At 38.2% G+C, this 20,565-nt stretch overlaps 1 protein-coding gene across 4 annotated transcripts in view; it reads left to right on the top strand.

Annotated features, from left to right (window-relative positions):
• The window catches only part of pcdh19 (protocadherin 19), a 59,928-nt gene that overhangs the window by 8,231 nt on the left and 31,132 nt on the right, over positions 1 to 20,565 (top strand). The window lies entirely within an intron of this gene.

The following is a 20,565-nucleotide window of genomic DNA, read 5'->3' as shown; positions in this document are numbered from 1 at the left end:
GTGCAAGTCACTTTGAATAAAAGCACCTGCCAAATGTATAAATGTAAATGTGTAAACGTCTTACATAAATTATGAAGGGCAATACTAAATAATAAAGACTTGATATATATTGCAAGCAGTATGCAAACTTATGCACTCAACTGTAGTGAGTGGTATGGCTGTTTGAATTGTCAGGTGGTACACTCTTAAAAATAAAGGTGCTGCACGATGCCATAGAAGAACCTTTTTGTCTAAATGGTTCCATAAAGCACCTTTAACATCTGAAGAACCTTTCTGTTTCGCAAAAGGTTCTTTGTGGTGAAAGAAGGTTCTTCAGATTATAAAAAAGGTAAGAAAGAGATTGTTCTTGAAATAACCTTTGACTGAACGGTTCTTTGTGGAACCAAAAATGGTTCTTCTATGGCAGGGGTCGGCAACCTTTTCGGCATGATGTGCCATTTTTTATTTTTCTGGTTAACCACTGTGCCAATCACCATTAATCACCATTTTATATTAATGCGCTGCTTTAATTGATGCACACACACCACTCATACAGAGATCTGAGATCGCGCGCTATGCAAAAAGTAACATTCAGAAACTCATAAACTTGTTGTCAGCGCTGCCACGCGACTTTTATTAATCGATACTGAATCACTACATTATATTTCTCAGCAAATATTTAAGAATAATATAAGAATATATTATTATTTTAAGTTACTAAACTCAGCTTCATTGTTTGTAGAAAGAGACACAGATGCAGACAATTTACACATATCTCTCTCGGTCTCTCTCTCTGTCTCTCTCTCAAAATGGGCATATTTGAGAAAAAAACATTAGAGTAGTTTGCATCTGTCGGTCATTTAACATTTCTATCGTAAAACGTATCGTATTCGCGCTCTGCTTCTGTGAATAGTAAACCCGCCTACTTTGATTTGATCGGCCATCTCAGTCATTTTGACATAATGACTATGTTTACATGGACATCAGTAATCTAATTATTTACCTTATTTTAAATAAGCCAATATTATAATTATGGTGTTTACATTAGTTGCTTTTAGAATATTCTTTTCATGTTCCCGTTTTACATATTATAGTACATAGTTCGATTAATGGCACATGTCATTACGTCACATGTTACGACATCCGACGTCCCCTCCGGAATTTCATGTATAAACATATAGTTCGTCTTCGTGATGATGCCATGTACAGTTTTGGGTGTTTCATTTTTAATTTTATGAAAGCTTCAAGTGCAGTTAATTATTTGTATGTGCATACAGACGATGGCGATGTTAAAGCTCTTTTATTTGCCGTCAAATGGTTGACCACTATCCTGTCGCAAAATGCGGCGAAAAGTCCTACACAACGGTAATAATGTGATGTTTACGTCTATAATGCACTTCAGTAATGCGACTAAAATATGAATACTCCACGTCTTAATTCGATTTCTGTTTACTTCGAATATGACTTTAGCCAGATTAAGGTAATAAAAAATCTCTGTTTACATGGTAGATTCCTAATCAGAGTATTGTCTTAATCCTGTTAAAATCGGATTATTGTTGTCCATGTAAACGTAATGACGAGCGCTGTTAGACCGCTGAGGCTTTGATCTGAAGCGCCTAGTATGTGCAGCGGTCGCGCGCACATCCGTAGACTAGCGCAAGTTAATTCTCACACTTTAATAGTATTTATAGCTCCTAACAGGCCGTGTGACTATGAGAAGTTATTGGCTCAAAATGTACGTCAGTATGCAGTTTTCCCTATTGCTCGCGTGCCAGCGATTATCCCTCTGCGTGCCACTGTTGGCACGCGTGCCGTAGGTTGCCGACCCCTGTTCTATGTCATCGCTGTAAAGAACCTTTTGAAGCACCTTTATTTTTAAGAGTGTAAACAAACAGACTGAGCAGAGCACACATAAGGAGTTTTACTGCTGGCAAAATGAGATGTTAAATTTGCACAGATCCATTGATTGGCTGATCCAGCACTCTCCGTTGTTTGCAAAGCCTTTGGAAATCAATGAAACACAGTTAATATAGCACTAATATATTAAAGTTGTCACCAGATGCTCAAAGTCGTACCGGAGATATTTAAAATCCAACTAGTTAATGGAGGAATATTCAGATAGAAACCATCATCTAGGTCAGACTACACAGAGGTTAACACAACACTTAAAGCTGCACGCTGGCTGGACAAAGGAATTACGGTGTGTAACAGCAAATGTAGTAGCTAGGCATGGTAGCGTAATCCTTTAATAAAACTACCTAAGCAGCAGGATTAAAGAACATCTATATTTCTCAACTGATGAAAAGACAAAGAATTAACGGAGGGGGCTGGCGTGGGCTGAATAAGCCTGTAGATTGAGTGTGGTAGTACAATGAACTCTAATGCAAAGCTTTGTTTTTTCACTGCAGCATTAGAAGAGGGAGAGAGAGAGAGAGAAAGAGAGAGAGAGACGGTGTATATATGCATCTTAATGTCAGATGTCTGGGCCCAGCACATTTTCCAATTTCATATAGGCCAGTGATTGGCCTGATAAAGGTGTGGGTTTATTTGTATGCTGGTTTCATCATGCGCGGCGCTCCACCTGACATTGACAAACATCTCTTTGACCACATTTCTGCATATTTCTCCACCAGAGGCCAAAGACGGACTGACTACAGTCGGCCATATACTTTTCCCCTTTGGTGTGACATTTACAAAATACAGTGGCTTCCCATTCAACATGCTGTATATGAAAAATGTTGTCAGTATAATTACACATCCATTTATGTGGGGCACAATCAAATATTGCAGCTGTTAAATGACCGATAATAGCTCTGTCATGCATTACGAGCTTGGGCTTGGAAGCGTTTGACTCTACAAGTCAGTGTTTCCCAGAGGTCTGCTGAGGACACACTGGTTGGTACACAGTTGTGATTAACCGTGCATTTCCTTGCCCTGAAAAATCAAGGCCTGAGGTAGGCCTGTCGCGATAATTAAATAACCGTCTAATCGCGATTATTTGATCTAACCGTGGTTGTTTCAGACAACCGCAATTATTGTGCTTTTTATACGAGACAAGGGGGAATCATACACCATAAATTTTTTTTGTGTGTGTGCTACAACATGGGATTATTCAATGCATGCTGATGAACTTTTATCATAGTTTATAGTTATATGGAAACGAAAGTGGTTAACATTCAACCCGTTCTTTATCATCGGTAGTATTATTTGTGATTTGAATTTTGTGAATGGGAGTTTCTCTTTTGCTGTGTTAAGCCGCGGGCTTCGGATGCTTTCACTTTCGAATTTGCGATCTTGTTGTCACTGTTTTGCTTACATACATCTACACACCTTTAATTTTTAAAACCTTAAAACCTTCGTGCTCGTGCTGACGCGGCGAGAATACTCTCTAAGCGCTGTTTCGTTATGCTTTCAGTTTCGTTTGCCGTTTGATGTTTCTCAAATGCAACAGAAATTGCAGCGCTTATGAGTTGACCAACGCGGTGGTCGCGCCAGTGCGACCGCACACAAAATTTTGTCGCACAGGCAGAAAAAATGGTCGCAGTCTGGAGCCCTGCTATATCATCTGAAGCCATTCCATAAATGTGAGGGACAGAATTCAGAAACTCATCTTCCTTCTGCTGCAGCTGTCAATCATTCTCCGCTCAGCATTCAAACAGCACGTCATGCTCAGTTATGACAGTCAGCACGGTAAAACTCTCTCCAAGATGATATATTCCCATTATAATACTTTAAGTTTAAGGAAGGAATGAATTATCACAAACAAAAAGATTATTAGAATCCTTTCTTTTCTCATGATTTCTATCTTATATTCATGAATGTATTTTGTAAGAATACAAATAGTTAACAATAAACATGTTTAAATTGTATAATGTGCACCAAAGATTTTTTTTCAAGATATTGTTTTTGCTGCTAAATTATACAGTCAGCTAGTTTAATTTCATAGCTTATATATATAGTGGATTGCATTTAACAAAGGGTTTAAAAGAGTGACCATTAGTTCCACAAACACAGTATTGATATTCTGTAGTGGTGTAGAAAAAAAATAGCACTGGTGTTGGATCGGTATTGGCCAATTCTTAGAATTTGGAATACTCTATGTAATTTTACACTGCAAAATAATAACTCAAAAAGATGAAACGATAACATCATAATTATTTACTGATCCCTTAAATTAATCACAATTATATTATGAAAGCCATAAAAACAGACAATTAATCGCGATAATCAGCATAATCGTCATAATCGCCAAAGCCCTAAAACAGACAATTAATCGCAATAACCGTGACTATTTTTAGACAATTAATCGTCGGCCAAATTTCATAATCGTGACAGCCCTAGCCTGAGGGCCGTTTTCCAGCGTTTCGTGAATCAGACATGATTTTGAGATGTGGTTTGTTTGTTTACTTTACAGTCCCAGTTGGAGCTTATACTCGGAAAATGTATGTTTGGAAGAGTGCTATGCCAATTTTTCCGGCAGGAGAAGAAATATTGCATAGTTTTAATTAAAATTACACACTGCCGGCTTATTGATAATGAAACTAATCTGATAATCTAGATAGTGGATGCACAGCATTTCATCCTACTGATAGCATGCTTTTGAAAAGCACATACTGTGCTTTTTCGTGAACAGCACGACAGCAGTGGAAGATACACCTTTTATCTACAGCCACCAGTGAACCAGACACATAATAAAGCTGAAAACTATTGTCCGAGATTAATATTTATTCATTTAGCAGACATTGATTTACAAATAATACAGATACCTATAATATGAGTAATTATGCAGTACAAAGAATTGCTACAAATAAAGGGTAAAAGATAAAAGATGAGTAGTTTATGGGAAAAATATACTTAAAAAAAAATTGTATTTATTATTGCAGATGTGCTACAAAATAGTGTAGGTCAGAAATAACATGTTCAGCATAGAATATGCAACATTTACAATTCATTGACTCATCCTCTAATACTCGACTAATGGTTTTAAAATGTTTCAGAGACACCAGATTATGTAGCTTATTAATGCTAATGTAAAGTCATTTATTAATGCTAATGTGCTACAAAACATGCAGGATAGAGGATGAAAGATGCTTAGACAAGAACGAATAAAAATATTTATGAAAAAAAGTTAATTTACAAATGCTAATATATAAACAATACAATAAAATATGTAAAGTGATAACAGAAATTTGTATTTCAAGGCTCCAGGTAAGCTCTGTGTTTATGATACTGACTCTCTGGAGATGGTTCTGTGGTGCCAGTCTCTAAGGAGCCAGACACATTGTTTTCAGAAAGCCATGTGGTTAACCTGCCTTTGGTTGTCTCCAAAAATAAGGTTCAGGCCGTAATAGAGATGCGGCTCTCTAGCTGATTATACAAGATCAGTAGCAATTCTTGCAGCATAAGCATACATGACAGCCTGCTTAAACTAAAATGAGGCTTCGCTCCACCTGTGACACTGATAATAAGCTAAAATTCCACCAAGCATTGATCTGCTTGGAGAAAGCGTCCTGCTACTTTATGCACTGAATGTGTTAAGGAGAATGTGAAAAACATAGTTATTTTACTATTTGTATTTTCTGTCAGAGAAAACCCCTCTTCAGTTTTGGAACAATAATTTAAACACTGCTAGTCCAGATGCTAGCATTCTGTTACCGAAGAAATTAGCTCATAAATCCCACTGCTAGCATATGGTACTCAGATACAGTTAAATATTTGAGATCAGCCTGTCAATAAGGATCTGCATATTTGTTTAGATTAATCTCTTATGTACCACAGTGATCCAGACATATAAACATGAGAGTTGTCTTTTCATTATAATGAAGCAAAGCTTTGTGTTAATGTTATGTTAGCCCTGTTCTCCAGGGTGTCAAACTAATCTGTAGCATATCCATCATGCACTTACAGCTTCACAATAAGGCTTCTCTGCACGAGACACATTTTCATGTCACTTTGTGTATACAAAGCAGTCATGCCACATAAACATAATGCACATTCGCTTCATATGCTGCCAATCATTTCAGCCACATGTCTAATGTTTAGACTCCATTTCTGAAGAGTGGCTGTTGAATACATTAGCCCTTATTAATGTCATTAAACCTTCGTTGGAGAACTTTTTGTTTGCCAAACCCTCAGATTTACCAGAGCTACATTATCTGTTGTTTGCATACCACTAATTGCAATTACCATTTGTATTCCCCATGTTTGCATGTTTACAATAGCCCCGCAGTCCATCATTCGTTGTTTTGTAGCATAAAATGGCTTTTTAAAAAGCATTTGTTTCACCTTTCAGGTCAGGGTTTTAAAAAATGTTTTGACTTAACTGAACCGCTGGGTTATTGTGTTTCTCTGACTTTCGTCAGACTAAGCCAATTAATCATTCTAAATCCCATACACGATAAGGTAAAGGCCACAGCATGCTGCCTCCCTGAAGGGCTTTCAGAAAGCTTCACTGAACTGGAATCATGAAGAACTTGGATTTAGCCACTTTCAATTAGGTGGGGAATTAATAAACAGAAAGAAAGAAAAGAAAAAGAAGTGCAGAAAAACAACACATACTGCCAACTACACCTAAACTTGAAATATGTTTTATCAACTTGAGCTTTCCCGTTCTTTCTTTTATGTTATGTGCCAAAGAGCAAAATAGACAGTACGAGAGATAGAGAAGGAAGAAAAAGGATAAGGAAGTGAGAGATACGCCTTATCTCAAGTACCTTGCGATGCGTTCTGATTGGATTCTGGCAGATGAAGATGGGAGTTTTCAAAGAAGGTTATATTTGTAAGCCACAGACTCTGCTGGCATTCTGCCTTCAAGAGTCGCCTACTAACAGGAACATTTCCGGATCTAATAAAAGGGCCACAGTTCCATTATAGTACGAATGTTCAATCGTTTGCTGAACTCTGACGTTCAAGTGAGACATTATTAGAGCAATATAGTCGAGCAAACTCATTCTCTTTAAACTGTTTTACTGTAGGCTGCAGATGAGGCATTCGTAGCCTCATCTGGAATGAGAAAAAACCCTAATGCTATCTTTGTGGCTCCAGTCATGAGCTGACATAACGCCCAGCTTTCATTTAATGTCCGCTCTCAAACATTTAAGACAAAAGCTGACAACATATTATCTCCAGTTAGGGAGAGAGGAAGGAGAACAGAAAAAATAGAGCCGTATTAAGAAAACATTTCTTTTATTTTTTTACTTAAATAATGTTGCGCATTTTTGTATGTATCGGTGCAGTAAATCCTTCTAAACCAAATATTAGGTTAAGGTATCTCTATTAAATATTTTACTGTACCAGAAAATTTGTACCTTGTCATTTCTTCAAGTTAGATTAGTTTATCCTTTAAAAAAACATCAGAAGGATTGACTAAAAATTATTAAATAAATAAATGAATGAATGAAAGTGAGAGAACAAGCGAGCGAGAGAGTGAGTGTATTTTGGAAAAAGAAGTATGTGGACATCATGTATGTTACATAAGCTACACATCTTCACTTGGATTGATTATATGGAATGGTTATAAAAGCATCTTTTATAGTTTTTTCCAGTGTTTCTCAAAAATTCTATACAGTCTTTTAGGCCTGTCACGATAACAGGTATAACACGATAACTTTTTGTTGTGCGATATATTGCCCCAGAAATAATTGCGATAAGCGATATTATTGTCATTTTAAAGACCATTTTATGCCACTGAATATATAATCATAATGTAATAGCATAATAATGCAAGAAGGCCTACACACTTCCAAATGACAACAAACTTTTAATTTTTAAGAATATTTAGATCATGGAAATTAAGTATCAAAATATTAGATACATTAAAAAACCTGAATGAATAGTAAATAAACATTTTCTAACAAAAAGTGCAAAGTAACAAGTAGAAAAAAAGAAAAATGCACAAAGAACTTGTTTGGAGATTTTTCCATCAACAGATTTTTTTCCCGGACCTTCTTTTCTCTGTAAATTAAGGGTGCACTGTATTGCTGAAAAACACAATCCCTACTTAGCAGTCAGATGTCCGTATGCACAAAGGCACAGATCCCTAAACAAGCCTATATCTGCAGATGAAAATTTTTTTGTAGAAGCATTTTTTTAATTTGAACTAGCACCAACTACACCACGTTATGTACGAGAAGCTGCAAAAGACACAGGCACAAGTGGAATGCAAAAAAACATGGTGGCATTAATTTTTAAGTAAATATAATGGGCGATATATTGCGTCATCAAAAATTATTGAGGTCATGTACATATATTGCGCGATAAGTCGATATATTGATTATTGCGACATACCTACAGTCTTTGTACATGACTGAATGGTTATTATATATATTAAGATCCTGCACACATTCATGTTTGGACTTTTGAAAGTAGCTTTGCAGGTTTACTTTGGAAAAAAAAACAGTTGGAGAAGAACAGAATTTTTTTTCACACTCTTGCAAAGTAACACATAATGTGTGATATCGCTTAGATCAGGGCGACAAGATGGAACCTATGAAAAAGGACTTCTGATGGAAAAGTAGCTGGCCAGATACAGATACAGTTGAGACCCACAAGAGAGGAAAATAACTTTATAAATGATTTTCTCTCTCTCTTAGCCTCATCTCTCATTAACACAGATTTAGCTGCCAGCACTGAAAATGCCTGTGGTTAAATTAATAGGATGGGAAAGGTCGGCCTACATTCTCTAACACAAGGCATTGCCACAGGGAATGACGAACATACAACTTTCTACATGGCTTATCAGAATACTAGTGTATTTGTTAAATTATATAGAGATGATAATGGACAAGGCGCACCATTGTTTGCTTATTTTAACCACCAGACCAGACCAATGTGCAATATTCAGTTACATCCGTAGTACAATGAACTGTGATAAACCATGTAGAAAGTTGTATGTGTATGTGGTCTGACATGAGCAAATAAAGAAAAGGAAATACGAAAAAATCCTAGTGGGTGAAATTGAAACTGGTGGGTTGTATGTGTATGTGCAAACTATCGGTTTTGTGTTAGCAGATGTCCTTCCAAATATTTTTATACCCACTTGCCAATTAAACTATCAGGGGATCTGCACATGGATAGACCTTTTAGGGAAATTGAATATCTATTTAACTCTCTGTTTTGTCACGTTCAGTAATTTGCATTACAGTTTAAACTATGTTGTCTGAATCATTTTAAAGTGGGAGGCTATAAATATGCCCAAGTACAGAGGTGGAACGTGCTTTTATAGAACATGTTCCTTAGTTAAACAACATGTAGTGTATTCATTTGTATTTAACCATCGATTGATGGCCGTTAACAGGATGTTCCCTAACCCCAGTAGTAAAGCATTCAGAAGGTATAGGACATTCCTGTGGCATTATGGCAACTAAAGAAAAGAACAGCCATTATAAATACTATTTTCCAAGCTAAAATCTCAGACGAACACAGAGTGGCCGAACTGAATTTGTTTTTCTACTTTTCTTTTCACTTTAAATTGTTCTTTCAGTGCCAGGGACTGCATGCATTATCATAAATTGGATATATGAAAGATAAAAGTTAAAAATTAAAGTTTAACATAACAGTGCCTAGCTTTTTTATCTGCAAAGTTTTATACATTACAAAAGCCTGGTGCAGTTTGTTAGAATGTGTGATATTGCTTTTTTGGTTGGTTTCTGCTCCTTTATTTTCACAGATTATTATCAGAACATGTAATTGTTTATGTATTGATCTGCTCTTGCCTCACTTTTCAGCGTCTAATACAAACTTCTGATGTATCGAGTCAATTACATATCAATAACTCCTCCTTATTACTTGCCTCTGCTTTTCTTCCATTTATGAAAGGAAAAAAAGTATTTCTTGAGAGAACGCGAACGAGAAATTGCATCATATATCTGCTGAGATTAATTTCTGCATTCACTGGGTTTACAAGAGCAAGAATAACCAGCCCCTTTGTGGGTCTATTGGCAACTGGGTTATTTGTCTAGGTAGGCAGGGTGTGCTGAGTGTGTGGTGAGGTGGCTTAATGAACAGCGAGATTGTTGGCAGGCAGGCCGCTGTATAGCTGTAGCGCTGAGAAAACAGCAGGCCAACATAATTGTGCATTGTTCAGCCATAGAACAGGAGGCAGAGCATGTAATGAGCTCTAGCACCCGCTCACGTCTTTCCTAATGGGCTATGACCAGGTTCATCCTTCCAGGGGCCTTAGCCACTCCAATCATTGCTTTCGTCCATTCCCCCTCGACTTTCTTTCAAAGACCCCAATATCCCCCTCTTCCTCCCTCTCACTTCTGGCTGTTCTTTGTCTGTCTTAAAGGGACAGTTCATCTGAAAAGGAAAATTTGGTCATCGTTTACTCGCCCTCACGTCGTTCCAAACCTGCATGACCTATTTTCTTTAAAGAAAGAGGTTTGGAACGACATGAGAGCGAGTAAATAAAAGCGTTGACATGGGCCAACGAGAATCTTGGAAACAAAGTTCAAGTTTAGTAAGAAATACGTTGATGTTATTTGCAAGATGCTGTGAGAATTTTCCTCTGGCTTGTTTTTTTCAAAGGGGTTGGGCAGGTTTGATCCTGTTTTGCATTTTGATTGCTCAAGCCTCCTGCATAAATGGGATTCCAGTAGGCCTACTTCACCGATTTGTTGTTTCTTGATTTTTTTTTTTCCGTTTTACCTGAAAGCCTATGACACGCAGAGCCAAAAGCGCTTGAAAACCCAACAGACCAAAATAAACATCAGATAGTGAAAAGCCCCTGAAATTGAATGTCTATAATGCAACACAAAATGCAAAAAGATTTTAAGCCACCCTTTTTTCGGAGACCACTCCGCAAGACACAATGGAAGTTTGCTTTGACTCTCTCGTCACGTCCAGCGTTTGATGTCCTGCAGCCAGAGAGCCAAAGTTAATGAATGAGATCGGTGTGTTCTGATTTGCTGCTCTGTTTCTGGGCACTGTGCTCTCAGCAGGGGCTGCAGCCTCTCTAACTACATTCTGACAAGACAGCTGCTCTGAAAAAGAGAACGATGAATGTGAGCGAACATGAGACTGGAATCGCACGAGGGTTGAGGAGTCTTGCTCCACGACTGTAATGATACGGATTTAATTAGTCCTTGGGGGTGCAGGTCACTCCAAAGACGTGTGTTCGGTGGCCTGAACTTTTGAGATGTCATTAGCCTAAAGCGAACTGACAGAGCCCGTTATAGCGACAAAAAGCCACAAAAAACACACCCGAACGCTCAAGTTGATCTGTCACAAATATCGCTGGAGGGGGTGGTGTGTGGAGGGGTGTTATTCTCTGTTGGTCTCTTGTTTATTATGTCTTGGGTGTTGCATATAACAAATGGAGAGAGACAGTTTTCTCTCAGGGGTTCTTAGCTTCTCCCCACAGAGCGTGATTAATTGTTATTGTGGTCTATTTTTATGTAGCGTCCTGAAATACGAAGGTGCAAGAGAGAATGTAGCTCGGGGCTCTCGCTGACAGTGTTTGCTTTATGGTATTTTCATATTTTATGGCCCCTGCTGATTTAGTTACTTCAAAACATCGCTCGCCATTAGATAGAACACAGGTACTAGTGAGCCCTTCCTGTCATCGATAGCCCTGCGGTCCTGCGCATGTTTTATAGACGCGCTAATGCACCGTCGACAAGCACGGCTGACAGATTAGGGGACATCGGAGAGACTCTCAGGACTCTGTTTCATCTGTTCTCGTCTTAATAATGATTACTCGACAGGCTTAAGACCAGGTTTGACCTTCTTGTGCCCGAGACAACTCACCCTGGTTCACAAGGTTTAGCTGCTAGAATGACCAGGCTGCCAGGTTGGAGAATTTGAGACCATGGGCAGGCAACCTCTCACAGATAGTAGAGAGATGTTACCTGGGTGCTGCTTACTGGGCTGGATAGGAAAAGAAAGAGAGACAAGGAGCGTTTCTAATTATAACACTCCAGTCACAGTGCTGTGGTGGGCTGTAGCTTGCATGAGCATCCGCAGAAAGCTGACTTTTGGTTTAATTTGGAAGACTAGCAATAATCCAGACTAAATCTCTTAAAGCTGCAGCTTCCCCTCTGTCGGATTAAGGGGCAGTCTTAAAAGGATAAGAGCCGCTTATCAGTGCTTCCCTCAACACTTCCTAGTGACTTCCAAAAAGGTGTATTTTAGGTTACTTTTACCGGTTACTTTTAGACGAAACCTACGCTCCCTTTCCCCCGCGGCTCGAATCAAGTTCAAGACATTGATGCTTGCATATAGAACAGCCACAGGCTCAGCACCCGCCTACTTCTACTCACTACTACGAATCTACATCCCCTCCAGAATTCTGAGATCCGCTAGTGAGCGACGCCTCGTGGTACCATCACAGAGAGGCTCAAAATCACTTTCCAGAACATTCTCGTTCACCATTCCTGGCTGGTGGAACGATCTTCCCACCCCTATCCGGAATGCTGAATCCCTGACAATTTTCAAGCGACAGCTGAAAACTCATCTCTTTCGAAGCTACTTGACTTCATCATCATAAAAATTTTTTTTTTTTTAATTATCTCTTTATTTATTCCTTCTCTTTCTAGCTTGTACTTATTTGAACAATGTCTACAAACTTGGTATTACTAGCATTTCCTGTGTCTGTTTGCCTCTTTAAGAAGAATCGCTTTATGCATCCCCCAATTGTAAGTCACTTTGGATAAAAGCATCTGCTAAATGACTAAATGTAAATGTAAATGTGTATACTGTATATGAAACTGGTTCCAGTCAGATAATGTGGCCGTTTATTAGCGATTATGTGTCACCCAGAATACATAGACATGCAAGCAGAAACTACTGAGATCATGTAATATTGGAGTGAATGAGTAAAACAAGCGGTAGCGAGCTATTAATTCCTAAGGCGGGAAAACACAGTATGTTAGGAAGCTTAAAGCTGTTTTCGGTTTAACAACGTTCTCTAAATTTCCTCTAAATATAAATCCGTTTTCCATTGGTCACGTATAATCTAGCCTCTTGCAAATCAGTAGGACACGTTTTATCTCGGTGTTACTATTTAGACAACAGATATTTGACTATTTCTAATTCTTAAAGGGATAACCATTTTTAGTTTACCTTCATGTTGTTCCAAAGCTGTATGACTTTCTTTCTTCTCTGAAAAAAAAAATCTATCACCCTTTTAGCACATTTAAAACAAAAACTGTTGACCAAAATGCTGTACAATTAAACAAATAACACTTCACTAGTATAGTTTCAAAAGCTACATCTACAACAACTAAGTTTTAAGAAGTGATTTAAAAACCTCTAAAAAATGTTTTAAATGTTTTTGTCCCTGCAAACAAAGTCAGTGGACCCATTGACGTCTATTTTATGGACCAAAAATATAAAAATATCTTCTTTTATGTGCCAAAATAAAGAAAGTTAGGTTTGAAACGGGTCCCTTTAACTACCTCTTAAGAATATGAGAAAAGGAAAATAAAAAGTCTGTTAATTTTACTATAGACATACATTTATCTAAGTTTTTCATTAAACCCACATATTCATTTCTAAATACTAAGGCAACAAAATAAAACCCTGAAAGGTGTGTTTTGGAATACAGAGGTTTTGTGAAAACATCCTTTTCATAATCCCAGACACAGCTGTTTTGCTATGCCTTTATTTATTTATTATTTATTTATTTTATTCCAGGGAATGGACTGACAAGTGAATTGACAGGAAGGCATATGTACACCCTTTCAGTTTTCACTTTGAATACAATTCTTATTCAGAATGATGGCAAGACGGCTGGAAGTTTTATTTACTTGCTTGATGTAACACTGCAACACAAACATTTGTAAAGCGGATAACTCTTAGATCTGGAAGGAAGTTGGTGAACAAAGGCTGCGGTTGTCATTACTTGAATTATTTATCTTCTTTTTTCTTTTTCTTTTTTTTATTTCACAGCAGTGAGGCACAGAGCAAACTGCGAATGCATCCAAATTGAGCCTGTTTGTTTAAAGCGCCGTTAATGAAGTGTTACTTTTTTTCTGTTTTGTTTTTGCCTGTCTCACTGTCGGGGCTGCTAGGGGAACAAGCACTAATCCAGCACGTCATGATACGTGTTGTTTGAAATTGCATGAAAGCGAGAGGCTGCCATGTGTCTCACGGGGGTAAAGAGCGAGAGAAATAGGACTCCACAGGGGCAGAGGCAGAGAGAGCACAACCTTTTTTGGTCTAGAAAGCGAGTATCCAGTTGGGAGAGAATCACTCAGGGAGCAATGCAAAAATAGAGGTGCGCGTGTGTAGATTCTTGTTTACAAGGTGACACCTTTTTAACCTCCTATTAACTGCATGCTCCTGAGAGCATCTGTTCTCCACTGGGAGAGGGACGTCACTTGATTCTTTCCCTCTGAATTCACCTTAAAGTTACTTTCTGCGTGTTAATATCAAAGAATCCAGCCATGCTAACCAATGTGTACAGGTTTTCATGAGAAAACCTAACAATGTTCAAGAAATCCATATGGTCAGAAATCACTACGTATTGGTTTTGTACGAACAAAAGGAGAGATAAATGTTCTCTCTCTCTCTCTCTCTTTAGACCCGATAGTCTCGCTGTATTGTTTAAGCTGACCTCGGCTCTAGTCTAACTAATGATCTCTATTAAAGCGGGCCTGTTAACCAGGACAGTAATTATGTCGCATTTATCTGACGGGCTGTTTGCCAGTCTTGGCAGGTTTGTCAAGCCACACTCTCAGTATGGGAACTATAAAGGTTGACAGTTGATTGTGATAATTATAATGAGAACAATAGAGAGAATAACAAGGATTCTACTCATTAAATAGTAAAAATCAGCTTCACTTAGCATATTAGTGCAGTTTGTTGGCATATAGGGACAAAACTGGAATGGATTTGTGGAGTGTTTTTAAATAAGAGAAGGAATTTGAAGACAAATACAGTCAAAGAATGAAACGGCGTATTTTGTGTCAATAATTACCTGAGTGTAAACTACTCAAATCTCCATCAAATTCCCCGGTAGATGTTACAACCCCTTTCTAAAGACTAATTTTCAAAAAATGTCTTAAATTGCTTATTAACCTACCGCCTGGGACCCCAGGTGTCAGATCTCCTCTGTTTCTGCTAATCAGGGGAAGTGCTATTTTTCAAAGCTCGAACTGAACAAAATTGGAGCTGTTGGAGAACTCTTAGGTTGGCATTATTCTCGTGTAATGAGTGTAAGAGGGCCAAATTATTCCACTTGCCATCAAAACAGAGGAAGATGAACTCTTCTCCACTTTGACACTCTCCAGCAGTACTATCTTTTTATAGATGTTCACACTCTTGATCTGTCTATGCTGCACTGATGTTATTTCATTTTTTTTTTCCGACGCAACCGCTGCATGTGCACATGTGTGTGGCTTTCCTATGCTTTTTTAGTGCACGATAGCTTCATCAAAATGCCTGCCACCTGAACAAAAACAAAAAGAGAATCCTGCAGCTCCTCATGCAGAATGGCTATGACTTGTCATCCTTCTCTGGAGAGTGGCAATAAAACGCTAAATTAGAGATACAGCCACGCTGCGCATATGGAGGGGGAACATTTTCAGCCAAGCTTAGCTTGAATCCCAGTTAAGTGTTGGGTTTTGAAGCTTCAATTGTCCAACTGTAGAGGGATTTCACCACTTTGCTTTTGAAAAACATCTTGTAGATTAAATGGAAAGGCCACAGTTGGAGCCCTCTGAAGAAATAAAAAGAGTCCAGCTCTATAGGATATCGCATTTTTTATCAGCCTGCAAGAAATGGAATTGGCTGCTAATCAGGAGGAGCCGAATAACAAGAGATTAATAAAATGATTCACCACAAACACAAACTCGCACAATCTGAATCTGAACAGACACACACACAGTCAAGCTTAAGATATGTTGGGTTTCGCAAAATACATAGACGCACACCCACGTACACCTAGACGGCTTTGATAAGAGACAATTACCACGCATTGTTTACAGTGCAAGCCAAATGATTTCAGCTCTTTATTTCGAGGAAGTCATGGTGACGATAGTTTAACTATACCGGCTCAATGCCCAAATACAAAAGTGATCTTTATCTCTTTATCAGCAGGAATGCAGATGTTTGAAGCGCATATGGGGTGATGCACTGGGCCGTATGCTGTTGTTGTTGTTTTTTTGTCCACGACCCCTTTGCCATCCTCCCCAAACCTGTTTGGGTCTAAAGATGATCTAATACAAATTAAATTAAAGAAAGTCTGCACAGATAATCCTGGTGTGTTTCAGCTGCTGTGGCTGCGTGGGGTCAAGCCCGCAGCATCTGGCCCTCCTCGCCACAGCAAGCCCACAAGCTGCTCCACTCTCTCTGGGAGCTGGAGCAGAGCAGCACCCCTACTGGCCCACTTAGGAGTGTGTGTGTACACATGTGGTCGGGCCCAGGATGTGGGAATGTAAAACAAGGGTGTGAGCCTGTCAACTCGCATGTAAAGTGTCTTGCTGCATATGTGGGTTTATTTGTTTGTACAGTGTTAAAGGAGTGTAGGAAAGGGTGTTAAATAAGTGTCGCAATGCAGTGGGGAGGAGGTTTTGAAGCAAATTGCTAATTGAAAATCAGAAGAAATGCATGCTCGAATTAGCCCCATATCTGTCGGCAGTACCTCGTGTAACGAGAGGGTACGTTGTTGTGCGGTGGTGATAGCAGACTGTCAGCACCCTGATTAACATCTGCTCATCGTTCTAAAGATGAGCCACTGATGTGTGGCGAGGTAAAGCGTCACTCTCGATCTGATGCTGACAGCTGCTGAAAAAGGCCATTTCAAATATTAGAAGCAGATGTGTCCGGCATGGCTAAATCTGAGCGCTAACTACTCTTACAGTATTGCATCATGAATTGTGCTGATTGGGTCAAACTTGCTATGATTACAGTGGAGATTTTATCCGCCCATCTGTCCGTTAGGGCATCACGGGACCGTCCAGCCACTACTACGTCTGTCGTCCAGCAGTGCGTAGTAAGGTGGAAAAGTGCAAAAGGGCATACACTGCAACAGGAGGCATTTAGAGAAAAGAGGGGGGTTGGTTTTTGCATCTTTTGTGTTTTTTTATTTATTTATTTATTTTTTACTAGAAAAACAGAGAAAAACTTTGAAATAAATGTCGTCCTTAATAATGTTAGTAATAATAAAAATACAAATACATTTACATTTAGATAAATATAAATAAGCCAAGTATTAGCAGAGCAGCCTTTTGAAATAAAAAAGTAGTAGTATAAATATAGTCATATGTTCAACGTTCTTTTTCAGGTTTCAAATTTTGTTAAATAATGAAAGTCATTCTTCATAAAAAGTGAATGAACGTATTGTCAGTAGGCTTACAAAAATGCGACCCTGTCTGTGAAATCCAGGCTAAAGTCTCAAAATCTAATTATGCGATAATAAGCATCAAAGTTTGATTTCAACCATTAATTTCACTATGATTTCAATCTTTAACATGGCCTTACTCAGTCAATATTAAAGATATAAATGTTAGATTTTCAAAGAATGTTCTACATCTTTATGAAGGATGATTTTATGTAGAAAACAGTAAATCGCAAAAAATTACTTTAGCTGGGTTTTCACAGGCAGGGTCACAAATATGAAACAGTTTAATTCTACAAAATACATATTTAAAAGATTAAAACATTTACTCACCCTTATATGCATTATTTTTATCTGTGGAACACAAAAGAAGATGGATGAGGACTAAGACTCTCAAAAGCATTTAAGGAAAAACAAAGCTGCACAAACTTCATTGGTTCATTGAATGATATATGAAAAATCCTTATGAAACGCAGTTAGATTGTTAGATACTGGAAAAATAGAGAAGCTTGAGTCTTTCAAAGCGTCTAGACCGTGTGCTAACTGCTACACCGTACCTCTGGAGTCTGGGATCCGAAGCCAAGAATTCAGTAAACATTGTTTGTTTGAATAAGTGGGGAAGGTTGGAAGGATTAGTAAAAGATGATGAAGTTCCGCCTGCACCCTACCGCACCGCTTCCTGTTTGCACATTGCATCACATTGCATCTCCACGCACACCTTCTCATCTGTAAAGGATGTCAATAAGGAGGCTGGCTCAATCCATCTTAGAGAGGGGGAAAGAGTGTGATAAAAAGACAGAGTGAGAAAGAGAAAGTGCACTTGAGGCAGAGACAGACGGGGAATATATCCGGGGAGACTAAGAGTCTGTAATGAGTTGCTGCAAATTTCCATCCACAGGGAAAAAAAAAAAAAGCCTGGAAAGATGCCTTTGTGCCTTGTCATTGTGAAGAGAGGTGCCATGCTTTCAGCGGGGGAGGCGAATGGGCTGAAAGTGTGAGGGGAGGGTGGGACGGTCTGTTAGACATCTCAGTACGCTGACAGATATTTGGGAGAACATACCCTGAGATACTATGTCATTATTTTGGATCAAAGTGTCAGGCGGGTATATGATTTACACTCATAACAAAAGCAGCATCCAGAATGGATGAGTCGGCACTCCCTGCTGGAGCCCAGTGCTGGATATTACACTGATGTAAAGGTGTTCACATCGCTCATCTCCACTCGCGCCCGCCGAATGAGTCTCTGTGTGTATTAGTGAGTGTGTCTGTGTGGGAGAGAGAAACAGAAAGATGCATGACTATGGTATAAAATGGCTCAATGGTGCTCATCCTGAGCTGTGAATATAACAGGCGAAGCACTCACTCTCTATGTTCAACAGTGCAGCTAGAGTCGTTTGGCATCCACCTATCTTTCTTTCTTTCTTTCTATCTATGATGAGCAAACCTCTCATTTTAAGAATGAGCAAATTTAGCATCATTAAAAATGCTAGATGTTACAAACAATTAAGGATTTAAATTAAAAGTAGTGCTGTCAAACGATTAATCGCATCCAAAATAAAAGTTTTTGTTTACATAATATATGTATGTGTGCTGTGTATATTTATTAGGTATATATAAATTCCCACACATGCATGTATATATTTCAGAAAAAAATAGGTTATGTTTATATATTAAATATATTTATTTATAATATAAATTATATTAATATAAATATGGACATGTAAATACATGTAAATATTTTCAAAATATATACTGTATGTGTGTGTATATATGTATACATAATAAATATACACAGAACACATACAAATATTGTGCAAACTTTTATTTTGGATGCGATTAATCACTATTAATCATTTGACAGCACTAATTAAAAGCTAGATTAATTATTTGAAAATGACTTTATATTATGAATTTATGATATATTTAAATTTATGTATTATTTATACAACCATTCAAAAGTTTGGGGTCAGAAATCAACACTTATCCTTGCTCATTCAGCAGGGATACAATAAATTGATCAAAAGTGACAGTAAAGACTTTCTATTCATCAAAGAATTCTAAAAAAAAAAACATTAAGCAGCTGTTTTGCAGTAAGAAAACAAAGACTCTACCTGAATAACCTGTGCGTGTCACATCCATTTATCTAAAAGCTAGCGAACCAGCACAGGTTTGTATATACTGCTGTTATCTTGCGTCAAGAAGACTCTCCTATTCCATCCCAGGTGAGGCCAGGTGGATATGAGAAGCCGTTTGAATGAAAGGAGTGAATGTCTTTTAGCCCAGACATTTGAATTAGAATAACATCCCACAGGACTGACTTCTGCTAGTTGCAGCCATTTGAGTTTCATTAGTTTCTATGGCTAAATTGTCCTTTGAAAATGAAATGCGATAGTCAAGGCCCCCCACCCACGCACTACCACAATCACACACACACACACACACATACACCTTCTATTATGACCAGTCTGCTTCCTGTAAAACATCCAAGCAGTTTGTGAATCTATGAAACGCACACACAGACACACACTGCAGGTTGAGAAGGATATCGTAACGTCGAAAGAGCTATTTATAGTGGACAGAGTATCTGATCAATTCCCAAACACCACAGGCCAACAACAAACAACCCAAGTCTTCTTGTAAAAGAGAAATATCAAAGTACACACACACACAATACAGTAGATCAGAAAGTAGTGTCACATCAGGAATGCGGCCTTACATTAGCAAACAACACAAGAGTACGACACTCCTTGCAGAAATGCATATATGCATGATGGTTATTTAAATCTTATCATCATGCTAAAAGGCAGAGTTCTGACATATGATGACCGTATGAATTATTAACATAGTTGCTATTAATGTATGCATAATTAATCACACACAAAGTGAATGAAGATTACAGTCCTTAGGATATGTAGATTGAGTCTTTTACAGGATCAAACAGAAGGGCATTTTCTTTCTCCCTTCTCGGTTAACGGTGCAGCTGTTGATCTGGGAAATACCCGTTCCTGCTTTCGTTGTTTATGAGAGCTTTGTGATTGTTTTCTTAAAGGAAATATATCTGCTGCAGTTCGCAGGAAAAGCAGCTCTCAATGAATGAGGTAGGGAAGCGTATTGTGTTTACTCATTTGTAACACACTGTTTCGTCCCCACGGAGCACTGCTTTAGTTAGTGGAATAATGCGAAGCCGGGTATACAGATGTAACCGCAGGATGTCGACTTAAAAATGATTCCTTTACCTATTTTTTCTACAATTGCTTTTTGAAAAAACAAATCACTTTGGACCAACTAAGTAAAAATAAATAAAT

The sequence above is a fragment of the Sinocyclocheilus rhinocerous genome, unplaced genomic scaffold (genome assembly GCF_001515625.1).
Source record: "Sinocyclocheilus rhinocerous isolate Xijiao unplaced genomic scaffold, SAMN03320098_v1.1 scaffold584, whole genome shotgun sequence".
In the NCBI taxonomy this organism is placed as follows: Eukaryota; Metazoa; Chordata; class Actinopteri; order Cypriniformes; family Cyprinidae; genus Sinocyclocheilus; species Sinocyclocheilus rhinocerous.
This window is presented reverse-complemented; position numbering and strand designations above follow the sequence as displayed.